Raw genomic sequence first — 12,943 nt, forward strand, 5'->3', positions numbered from 1 at the left:
GACACTGCCCCCGCCCCTTCACTGTGCCCTAAGGGGCGCATTGTGTGATGCAATTGACACGATCTAGGAGGGACGTGGACACAGATAAATCACCCCCGCACCCATTCCCCGACTGCCGCACCGGCCCTCGCACGGGACACAGCCGGGGAGCGCCCTGAAACAGACACCAGGGCTTGCAAAATGGGGACCGGCTGGGAGACGCTGGGGGCGGGGAAGACGGAGACCAGAGGAGGACAAATGCTTCCTTTAAACTCCATCAGGGACACGCTGCTCCTTGCCTTGAGGGTGGCTCCCTCCTCTGCCCTCTTCAGACTGCGGGCGAACTCCTGGCCCCGTTTCAATCACTGCCATGGGCTCCCAGGGAGCCCGAATTCCCCCCGGCGCCTGTATTCGCCCCACACATTCGCGGGGCAGGTGAGAAGTCGGGTTAATCCTCCCCTAGGCACATTTCTTCTTTGCCAAGGGCGATCTGTTTTAGCCAGGATCTCTGCCTGGCCCGCACTGCCCGTTCGGTGCGCTCCGCAGGCAGCAATCGCCGGCCTGGCTGGCTTTGCTGTATTCGGTGTGTTGGTAGCCTGCTTCCCTTACGGGGTCACGGTTTTCCTGGGACAGGCTCCGCTGGGTTGGGGAAGGCTGAGTTCAAGGCTGAGTGTCTGGTTTTCAATTTCCACTGCAACCGTACCCGTCGGTCTCCTGTTTGATTCCGAACAAGATACAGTTTGGAAAGTGAATCCCTGAGAGTAAAAGAGAATCGCCCCCTAAAATTTCAGGGTTTAAAAAATAAAAAAACTGCCTTGATATGAAAATAAAACCCACCGACCAAAAGCTCACCGAAACAAAGGCCAGCCAAACATCCCCCGACTAACCAATCAGCCAGAAATAATAATACCAATTCATAATATAAAAAGAAACACAGAACTTCCCAAGGAAACAAATACAAATCGTGCCAACAAAACAAAAATATTCTTCCAATCCAAACGCCCAGACACGAAAATCAAACCAAATAAAGAAAAAAAACCCAAATGGAGAGACAACAACTAACCAACAAAACAAACACTTTGTTATATGTACAGCCCCTAGCGCGACAGATCCATTGACTGGCTCCCAGGAGCAGCTATTGCAATACAATACATTTCTTCTTCTTCTTCTTCCAAAGTTCTCCGAATCCCTCCCTCAAAGAACATCAAGAAAGAAAAAAAGAGAGGAAAAAATGATCATCAAAAGCAGTTCAACCGGAACAAGAACCCCCCACCCGCTGTTTTCTTCCCCCATTTTATGAACATCAGGTTCTGAGCTTCCAGTCCAAGCGGGCATTCAAGTGCCTGTTGGGCAAAGGGGAAAATGCCTGTGCGCAGGGATGAGTAATGGTTGCAGGACAATAAGCTTCAGGTGTGTGTGTGTGGAGGGGGGATGCTCTTGCACATTGCTCACTAGTCTTGGGGAATAACACCAGCCATCCTGGCACAAATCAAAGTGCTGATACCAACGTGAGAGAAGCAGGTGTGTGTGTGTGGGTGTGGGGGGAATGCAGCTCCTTACACCTCTGCGAGGTGGGAGGGGAAATATTTGCCAGACTCAACTGCGGCAAAAAGTCTTGTGTTAATTACACCTGGAGGGAAGGAATGTGCTCTGCCATATGGCCATGTGGCTGTGCCTTTAGCCCATTGAAGTCAATGGAAAAGCTTGCCACTGACTTCAACAGGACCTTGGTTCAGGCCCTATGCTGTAACAGGGGCTGGGCCCTTAGCCGGGAGCTGAGAACAGGCGGGCTAGACAGACAGGGGTTGGAATCCAGGTCCCTCATGGACCAGAGAATATAGTGTCTCTTTATAGCTTCATAGGCATTACAGGGTTAATAGGATAGTTACAGCTCTGTAAACACAAACAGCTGAAGGACGTAGTGAAACTATGGCCTGGTCTACATTTTAAACAGACTGGCGTAGCTATGTGTCGGTCAGGGGGTGAGAAAACCAGGTAAGTGGCAAGGAGGTGGTGTTCCTCCAGTGGCAGAACTCCTCCTGCTGTCAGGGTAGGGCTGTGCTAGGGTCTAGGCCAGGGTGAGTATACAACATCGGATCTGTAGTGTAGCCATGGCCTAAAGCAGAAGAAGTGAATAAATAATAGCTGGAGTACAACAGTGGTAACGACTCACACTTAGGACCCAGGCAATCTTATTGAAGCCCACCACGATAGCTAGAGGCAGAATTAGGGTTTGAGCCCACAAGCCTCACACAAGTGAGTCATCTTTACTCAGGTGAGTGGACCTGGTGAGTAAGGGTCTGCAGGACCTTCTGTAAGAGATTTGGAGAGTTAAAACTCAGCCTCAGCAAAGCACTTCAGCATGTGAGTCAAGTTCAGGATGTGCTTTAGCGCTTTGCTGAATTGGGGCCTGTGTCAAGGAGCATCGGTGAGAAATAGATAGAGTGCATGAGCTTTGTGTGTGAGGTATTAGATCTAGAGATACTTTCCTGAAAGGCTTTAAATAGTATCTATCTATCTAGCTAATCTTCCAGTAAAATATAGCTGCTGGAAGAAAGAGTTTTATATTTATTTTTTACTTGACATATATTTAACTCTCCAAATATTTTTTCTATTTAATCCATTATTACCCACTTAACTTTCCAAGCTGGATTCCTTCACAACAGCTGTAGTTTCAGAGATTTCCCCCACCTCCTGTCCTGTGTTATAAATCATTGCTAAATAGGAAGTCTCCTGGCAACAAATCATTATGTATTATTAAACCTAGTATAACTCCTATCTAGCCTTATTGGTTTGAATGAATGCTTCAAAGGGTTTACTGCTAGTATTTAAAGCTCTTTATTAACAATCTACATATAGAAGTGCCGTTTGCATCTATGTGTTCCTCACAGAAAACTGTGATCAGAGGGATTGGATTGAGACTGTCCAGAATTACAGCAGAATATTGTGTTTGTGTCTGTGTCTACGTAAGGAGGGATGGCAAAGGGGGAGGGTTGGTGAGGTGCTTTCTTTAAGGACTGGAGCCTCTGGCATTCTCTCTCCTATTAATCAAAGCACATTTTTAGATAGACAGTTTGGGTGAGGTCATATCTTTTAGGAAGCTGGTCCAATAAAAGATATCATAGAATCATAGAATCTCAGGGTTGGAAGGGACCTCAGGAGGTCATCTAGTCCAACCTCCTGCTCAAAGCAGGACCAAACCCAACTAAATCATCCCAGCCAGGGCTTTGTCAAGCCTGACCTTAAAAACCTCTAAGGAAGGAGATTCCACCACCTCCCTAGGTAACCCATTCCAATGCTTCACCACCCTTCTAGTGAAAAAGTTTTCCCTAATATCCAACCTAAACCTCCCCCTCTGCAACTTGAGACCATTACTCCTTGTTCTGTCATCTTCTACCACTGAGAACAGTCTAGATCCATCCTCTTTGGAACCCCCTTTCAGGTAGTTGAAAGCAGCTATCAAATCCCCCATCATTCTTCTCTTCTGCAGACTAAACAATCCCAGTTCCCTCAGCCTCTCCTCATAAGTCATGTGCTCCAGCCCCCTAATCATTTTTGTTGCCCTCCGCTGGAGTCTCTCCAATTTGTCCACATCCTTCTTGTAGTGTGGGGCCCAAAACTGGACACAGTACTCCAAATGAGGCCTCACCAGTGCTGAGTAGAGGGGAATGATCACATCCCTTGATCTGCTGGAAATGCCCCTACTTATACAACCCAAAATGCCATTAGCCTTCTTGGCAACAAGGGCACACTGTTGACTCATATTCAGCTTTTCGTCCACCGTAACCCCTAGGTCCTTTTCTGCAGAACTGCTGCCCAGCCATTCAGTCCCTAGTCTGTAGCAGTGCATGGGATTCTTCTGTCCTAAGTGTAGGACTCTGCACTTGTCCTTGTTGAACCTCGTCATATTTCTTTTGGCCCAATCCTCTAATTTGTCTAGGTCCCTCTGTATCCTATCCCTACCCTCCAGCGTATCAACCACTCCTCCCAGTTTAGTGTCATCTGCAGACTTGCTAAGGGTGCAGTCCACACCATCCTCCAGATCGTTAATGAAGATATTGAACAAAACCGGCCCCAGCACCGACCCTTGGGGCACTCCACTTGATACCGGCTGCCAACTAGACATGGAACCATTGATCACTACCCGTTGAGCCCGACCATCTAGCCAGTTTTCTATCCACCTTACCGTCCATTCATCCAGCCCAGACTTCTTTAACTTGCTGGCAAGAATACTGTGGGAGACTGTATCAAAAGCTTTGCTAAAGTCCAGAAATAGCACATCCACTGCTTTCCCCTCATCCACAGAGCCGGTTATCTCATCATAGAAGGCAATTAGGTTAGTCAGGCATGACTTGCCCTTGGTGAATCCATGCTGACTGTTCCTGATCACTTTCCCCTCCTTTAAGTGGTTCAGGATTGATTCCTTGAGGACCTGTTCCATGATTTTTCCAGGGACTGAGGTGAGACTGACTGGCCTGTAGTTCCCTGGATCTTCCTTCTTCCCTTTTTTAAAGATGGGCACTACATTAGCCTTTTTCCAGTCATTCGAGACCTCCCCCGATCGCCATGATTTTTCAAAGATAATGGCCAATGGCTCTGCAATCTCATCGGCCAACTCCTTTAGCACCCTCGGATGCAGTGCATCCGGCCCCATGGAATTGTGCTCGTCCAGCTTTCCTAAATAGCCCCAAACTACTTCTTTCTCCACAGAGAACTGGTCACCTCCTCCCCATACCGTGCTGCAGAGTGCAGCTGTCTGGGAGCTGACCTTGTCTGTGAAGAAAGAGGCAAAAAAAGCATTGAGTACACTAGCTTTCTCCACATCCTCTGTCACTAGGTTCCCTCCCTCATTCAGCAAGGGGCCCACACTTTCCTTGACTTTCTTCCTGTTGCTAACATACCTGAAGAAACCCTTTTTGTTACTCCTAACATCTCCGGCTAGCTGCAACTCCAAGTGTGATTTGGCCTTCCTAATTTCACTCCTGCATGCCTGAGCAATACTTTTATACTCCTCCCTGGTTATTTGTCCAATCTTCCACTTCTTGTAAGCTGTTTTTTTGTGTTTAAGACAAGCAAGGATTTCACTGTTAAGCCAAGCTGGTCGCCTGCCATATTTACTTTTCTTCCTACACATCGGGATGGTTTGTTCCTGCAACCTCAATAAGGTTTCTTTAAAATACAGCCAGCTTTCCTCGACTCCTTTCCCCATCATGTTATTCTCCCAGGGGACCTTGCCCATCAGTTCCCTGAGGGAGTCGAAGTCTGCTTTTCTGAAGTCCAGGGTCTCTGTTCTACTGCTCTCCTTTTTTCCTTGTGTCAGCATCCTGAACTCGACCATCTCATGGTCACTGCCTCCCAGGTTCCCATCCACTATTGCTTCCTCTACTATTTCTTCCCTGTTTGTGAGCAGCAGGTCAAGAAGAGCTTTTCCCCTAGTTGGTTCCTCCAGCACTTGCACCAGGAAATTGTCCCCTACACTTTCCAGAAACTTCCTGGATCGTCTGTGCACTGCTGTATTGCTCTCCCAGCAGATATCGGGGTGATTAAAGTCACCCATGAGAACCAGCGCCTGTGATCTAGCAACTTCTGTTAGTTGCTGGAAGAAAGCCTCGTCCACCTCATCCCCCTGGTCCGCTGGTCTGTAGCAGACTCCCACCACGACATTACCCTTGTTGTTCATACTTCTAAATTTAATCCAGAGACACTCAGGTTTTTCTGCAGTTTCATACTGGGGCTCTGAGCAGTCATACTGCTCTCTTACATACAACGCAACTCCCCCACCTTCTCTGCCCTGCCTGTCCTTCCTGAACAGTTTATATCCATCCATGACAGTACTCCAGTCATGTGAGTTATCCCACCAAGTCTCTGTTATTCCAATTACATCATAATTCCCTGACTGTGCCAGGACTTCTAGTTCTCCCTGCTTGTTCCCCAGGCTTCTTGCATTTGTGTATAGGCACTTAAGATAACTCGCTGATTGTCCCGCTTTCTCGGTCTGAGACAGGAGTCCTCCCCTCTTGCAGTCTCCTGCTTGTGCTTCCTCCCAGTATCCCACTTCCCCACTTACCTCGGGGCTTTGGTCTCCTTCCCCCGGTGAACCTAGTTTAAAGCCCTCCTCACTAGGTTAGCCAGCCTGCTTGCAAAGATGCTCTTCCCTCTCTTCGTGAGGTGGAGCCCGTCTCTGCCTAGCAATCCTTCTTCTTGGAAGACCATCCCATTGTCAAAGAATCCAAACCCTTCTCTCCGACACCATCTGCGTAGCCATTCGTTGATTTCCACGATTCGACGGTCTCTACCCTGGCCTTTTCCTGCCACAGGGAGGAGACGAGAACACCACTTGCGCCTCAAACTCCTTTATCCTTCTTCCCAGAGCCACGTAGTCTGCAGTGATACGCTCAAGGTCATTCTTGGCAGTATCATTGGTGCCCACGTGGAGAAGCAGGAAGGGGTAGCGATCTGAGGGCTTGATGAGTCTCGGCAGTCTCTCCGTCATATCGTGAATCCTAGCCCCTGGCAAGCAGCACACCTCTCGGTTTTCCTGGTCAGGGCGGCAGATAGATGACTCAGTCCCCCTGAGGAGAGAGTCCCCGACCACTACCACCCTCCTCCTCCTCCTCTTGGGAGTGGTGGTCGTGGAACCCCCATCCCTAGGACAGTGCATCTCATGCCTTCCAATCAGTGGAGTCTCCTTCTGCTCTGTTCCCTCAGATGTATCATCCACTCCACTCTCTGCACTAGTACCTGCGGAGAGAACATGAAAACGGTTGCTCACCTGCATCTGTGTTACTGGTACATGGACGTTTCTGGTACTCTTTCCCCTTCTGGAAGTCACATGCCGCCAATTATCCTCGCTGGCCTTTTGTCCCCGCTGCGTAGCCTGCTCTGAATCTTCAGAACATTGTGCCCGCTGAAGCTGATCCTGACGTCTATCCAGGAAATCCTCATTTTCTTTTATGGAACACAGGATTGATATCTGTTTCTCCAGACCTTGAATCTTCTCTTCCAAGATGGAGATCAGCTTGCACTTTGTACAGACAAAGTCGCTTCTATCCTGTGGAAGGAAGACAAACATGGCGCATCCTGTGCAGGTCACAACGGCAGAAGATCGCTCAGCATCCATGGTCTCTTCCTTCTGAGAGCTCTCTCCAGGCAAACTCCTTCTGTTTGCCGCTCTGCTGTTCGCTGCTCAGCTGGTTCGCAGCTGACTGCCTTTTTATAACAGTCAGGCCCAGCTGGAACAAAGCACTCCCAAATCAAACTGGTCAAACAAGCAATCAAGCACACAGTCAAACTGCCAAACTTTCCTCATCCACCTTGTCTCTCTAATATCCTGGGACCAACATGGCTACAGCAACACTGCATAGAGTGCAGTTTTGGTATCTTTCTGGGTAGGACCGAAGAGGTTTTGTTTTCCATTTTAATTTTGCCACATGTGTGTTTGTTTTGGTGTGTGCAAGAGCTGCCATGGTCGGGAAGACTGAGCCTAGGCTGGGAACCAGGACTCCTGGGTTCTTGTCCTGCTCTCTCTCACTGGCCTTGGACAATTTGTTTAGCAGGGAGAATGATACTTTATCTGTCTCGTGGGTGTGCTGGGGGGTTAAATAAATGAATGTTTGTAAAGCGCTTTGAGCTCAGCTGCAAGGGGACCCTGGCCAAGCAGAGAGAGTGAGGACTGCTCTCCAGGCAGGGAGGCCTGGGTAGGATCCTGCTCAAACAGGGAAGAGACTGGCAGACCCAGAGGTGAGGTTAGGAAGTGGCCCAGCAAAAACTGCAATACATGTAAAAGGGCTGACTTAGGTGTGCAGCACAAGGCCATGGGCCAGAACCCAGAGTACAGAGCGGGACTGGATTCCCCCACCGGCCCCAAGGAAGGGGCAGCAATGGTTGTTGAGCCCAGCAAGGGGGGGTCAGGCTGACCCAAGGACTGACTGAAGGCAGAAGGGTTTGTTCTGTGTTAAAGGCATTTTGGAGATTTGTAGTTTGGACGACAGTGACCCAGGAAAAGGTGGACTAAAGACAATGACCTGGCTGGCGGACTGAGTCACTGGATGAGTTACAGGCAGAGAAACCACCTCCAGAGCCAGAGTGACCGTCAGCAGGGGTGCTGAGCCCCACAAGAGAGCTGATGCTGTGCCTGGCCACAAAGGGGTGCTGAGTGGTGAGTGGACCCCGATACACTGAGTGAGAAGAGCAAAGATTTTTAAAAAGTGACCAGGAGGTTGGGAAGGGCTATAAACCCTCCTGCTTCAGGGTGTGAACCAGCCTCTAGCTGACTGCTGTCAGGAAGGATCCTTCCCTTGGGAAAGGTTATGCCATCAGTGCCTACTGCCAGGTTTCCTGCACCTTCCTCTGAAGCAGCTAGCACTGGCCAGCGTTGGAGACTAGGTGAAACCCTTGGTATGATCGAGTCTGGCACATCCTGTGTTCAGTGGCAAATAGGGTGGCCAGCTTTGCTGGATGGAAATAAGGGAAAACCACATGAAACATAAGGGACGATGCTTTATTTTACGGGACATTTTAGGGAAACACCATTCCCTTAGCAGAGCATGTATTTTTCACGGAAGTGGACATATCCACTGCTCTCAAGTATACTGTGTAATTGTCATGAGCTTCAACCGAATGTTTAAAATGGTACTTAAGATCAGTTTGATGCATTTCAATACATCTTCAAAGAAGGGCCTGGTGGTCACCCTACTGGCAAAATTCCCATTGATTTAGCAGAGCTGGGTGCAGCACTGGGAGGTCAGCCTGATTCTATACACAAAGGAATTCACTCCATGAACGGGATTCATTCTCTTTTTTTCTGCCCTTCTCGCTTTCCCCTGCTCCTTCCTGTAATGCGTTCAGCGTTAGTCACTCCTAGAGGGCAGCCGGAAAGACCCGTGCAGTTCATAGCAGGTCCAGGGGATAACATCCAGCAGATGAGTCTTTTCTCAAGCCACTGTCAATTTCACTCTACTATCTCAAACCCCAAATGAAATCACGTTCCTTCAGAGCCCACTGAGAACAATGCTGCAGCCTTTCCCTGATGCTTAGCGTGTTTGTTGTCTCTGCTGGGAAACCTGGAGCCAGACTGGTTTGTTTGAAGCAGCTTTGCCACATTAATTTTAAAGTCCAGGCGGGGAGGAGAGAGTCCTAATTTAATTCCTCCAGCTTTTTGTGCTGTCCTTGAATCAGCTCAAATCCCAATTCTCTATGAACTATGATTGCATCAGTGCACAGGCTCAGGGTGAGCTGTGTTGTGATGGGAACAGAGAGAGGCCTGAGCTGCATAATTCAGCTCCAGATCCCAATGATCCTTAAGCTCAGGGCTGTTTGGATCCAGGTTTTTGGTTTGACCCCGATAGAGAGAGAATGGAATTTCCAAAAGCCCTGGCCTGACCCTGCTCCTATTGACGGCCATGGTAAAACTCTCACTGATTTCAATGGGAGCAGTGAGCACCACTGAGTGTTCTGGCCAACCCAACCATTGGCCCCAGCTGTGACGTTCAAGTCTGGGTACAGATCTAAGCATGAACGTCTCCTCAAGGCCCGGAGTGTTTGGGTTAAGCTTCAGTCCTCTACAGGAGAAGGGAGTTGCTGCAAAGTTTGGATCTGGAATCAGCACCAGCTCCAGAGTGGAAGCCAAACATCCTCCAAGCTAAGAGGTGTTTGGATCCAAGATTTTGGCTCAGTCTCCCCTCCAGATGGGAAGGCATCTCAGTTGGCCTGGGAAGGGCTAACAAACAGGTGTATTTGGCCAGCTCTTCAACTCAGGTCTCGCTTCTGCTCCTGCTTAGAGTAGGAAGGATGGGGTGGGGGGACGTGAAGCAGTGAGAAGATGGAAGGTTTCCCTTCTGCATTTCATATAACTTCTCTTCCTTTGCCTCAGTGAGGTCCTCTGAGCAGCCTAGGTATCTCCGGGGGAGCTCTGGATCTGGGGTGCAAAATGAGGGACAAATGGCATCAGAAGTTGTGGGGTGTCCAGAGCACCATTCAGGAGAATGGACAATATGTCCAATTTGTGATAGGTCTAGAGGGAGAGCCACATTGTAACAGACACAATGGTTCGCGTAGGCCTATATCTTGCTGCTGACCTAGGCTTACATCAGATGGTCAAAATACGGCGTAAGACTCCATCCCATAGTGTATCTAATGGTGCAGTTCTGTACCATTGTGTGCAGTGGCGTTTCTCATAGGGGTGTCCAGTTAAAGATCGTTTATACCCGGAAGCGATGAGGATTGATAGCTCTTATTAGTGTATCCTGGCTTGATGCTATTCTTCTTCACAGAAAGGGCCAAATTCTCAGCTGCTGCAAATCAGCAGGCTCTGTTGAAATCAAGCTGAGTATCTGGCCTGTGCAGGAAGACGAATGGCATCAAGCTAGGGTAAAATGACAGGCACTGCCACACCACATGCTTCAGGATCTGGCCCATAAATGTTGAAACCATTTTTTGGAATCTTATCAAACAATTTGCCTGCCTGAGAGGGGAGGCAGATGTCAGGAGACAAGAGTTCTCTTCCTGGTGTGTGACCCTGGGCACGTCACTTAGGCGCAGGTCCAAAAAGGAATTTAGGTTCCTAACTTCCATTCCTTTCCTATGTGGGCCTGGTCCTTAGCCTCTCTGAACATCACTTGCCACTTCTTGAACCTATTTCATCAAGCACCTTGAGCTGCCAAGGTGAAGGCACTATGCAAGGAAGGGCCCATCATTTTGTAGTCATTATTGCTATTATGTATTATTATATGCACAATGAGGGATATAGCCCACTCGGGCACTGAAAGGGTTAATTGGAGCTTGAGAGCTCACTTAAGGCACCTGGCTGCAGCTGGAGAGTGGGCCAGGCTCAGCTGAAGATGGAGCCCAGCTGGGTAGGAGCACAGAGGGAGGCTGCAGGGAATGAAGGGAATCACTCTGCAGTCCTGCTCTGGTAGCTAGGGACTGGAGGAAAGGCCTAGAGAGAGGCAGAAGTGCAATAAGCCTAGGGAGGAAAGGACTTGAAGGAAGGAGTCCAGGAAAGCAGTGAGGAGTTGGAGGGAGCAGATCTTAGCTGCTTGCCAGAGGGTTCCTGGCTTGGAGCCTAGAGGAGAGTGAGGGCCTGGGTTCCCCTTATGGCCACCACAAACAGCCGTGTGGAAACAACCTGGCACCGGGGCAAAAGGACCATTAAGTCTGGAGCTGGGCCTCCTGGGAGATGGCCCTGAGAAGTGGCACTCTGTACCAGAGCTGGAGGACAGCCCTGAAGAGCCCGGAAGAGGCAGAGGGTCTGCAGGTGAGTAAGCCTGGTAGGGGTGAAGAGCTATGTTTACTGGAGTTTAGTTTATTGGACTCTTTTTTTTTACCCCAGAAGAGTGTGTGTATGTGTGTGGAGGGGGGTGGGAAACTAAATGCGATCTAGAAGGAGAGCTCATTCATAAGGAGAGGCAAACAACTACCGGACCAGAGTGACTGATGGCTGGGGACAATAGAGGAAAGAATTGCCAGGCCACACCCAGCTGCAAGGGGGTGCTGAAGTGGTGAGTCCTCCCTTCTACATATGTTTTCTACTAATATCCTGCAGCAGTGAGTTCCAAAGGTTGTTTTAAAAGGTATTTTTAAAAATACCTATAGATTGTTTTAAAAGGTATTTTTAAAAATCTCTTTTAAGTCTATTGCCTTTTCATCTCAGAAAGCACATTCCTGTCCTCCTGGGTCAAATTTTATGGTCAAAGGCTTAGTTTTCTCTGTAGCAATGTCTATTTTATAGACCTCTGACCTGTCCTTCTGTCCAGACTAAAAAGACTGAGTCTTTCTAATCATGGGATCTTTTTGTGTCCCACATGAGCACATTTAGGTACCACAAAATAAAAACTCAGAGATAACAGAAAAGCTGCCTAAAGTCTAGCCCTGCAATTATACATATGGTTCCTCTATTTGAACTAAGCTTTGGATGAAGAGTTAGAGACATTTTGGGCCAGACTTTCAGCTGGTGTAAATCGATGTAGCTCCATTAGCATCTATGTTGCATTTTAGAACCTCTTCCACATGGAAACATTGTATTACAAGCCCTAACAACGATTGGAGGCGATCTTGGTCTGGTGTTTCTCTGCACAGGCTTAGCCTTTCCCTGAAATAAGATCTCCTCCAGGAACACGTGTTGAGGGCAGTAAAAGAACGTTACTAATACACCCAGGGAGATTTTTCTCAGTGACTGTTTGTAATAACATGTCACATCACATTGTGACTAGAAGAGGGAGCCCCTTGAGCCGATTTCAGCAGGAAATCTATTGGTTCCAGAAAGCTGAGTCTAGATTTGTTGTTTAACAAGGCTGACAAGTATGTAATTATCACATTTTCAGGGCTCACAAAGAAAGCACAAACATACCCCTTATAATTTCAGACATCCATGTATACTGTAGCTAGGCACACACACATGAATTTGTGTGTGTGATTATAATATATTATCTCACAGATACCCACACACATATGATAGCCATGTGCATGCACATAAACACACATGTATACTGTAATCACATGTGTGCATACACCTATTTTATAATCAAATGGATGCAGTGGACTCAGCACTGGACTGGGACTTAGGAGACATGTCTATTCCAAGTTCTGCCACTGGCCTGCTGGGTGACCTTGGGCAAATCACTTCCTCTCCTTGTGCCTCAGTTTCCCCATATGTAAAATGGGGATAAAGATACTGACCTCCTCTGTAAAGCACTTTGAGCTCTATGAATGAAAAGTGTTATATCAGAGCTAGATTAATCACATGCACACACAAAACAAATACACTCCTATCTTATTATCACAAACACTTGTGCATTATAATCATGCCCGCCCCATGTATATTACAACTATACCCAAATATACAATAATTATATGCACACACACATGCGTATTATACACTCGCTCTCTTAACTTCCTCAAGGAATCGAGGCAAACCAATCCACTCAAAGTAAAATTTCCACGTTCTATACATCAGAGCTTCTTGCCC

This window comes from Mauremys reevesii, linkage group 4 (assembly GCF_016161935.1).
Source record: "Mauremys reevesii isolate NIE-2019 linkage group 4, ASM1616193v1, whole genome shotgun sequence".
Taxonomy (NCBI): domain Eukaryota; kingdom Metazoa; phylum Chordata; order Testudines; family Geoemydidae; genus Mauremys; species Mauremys reevesii.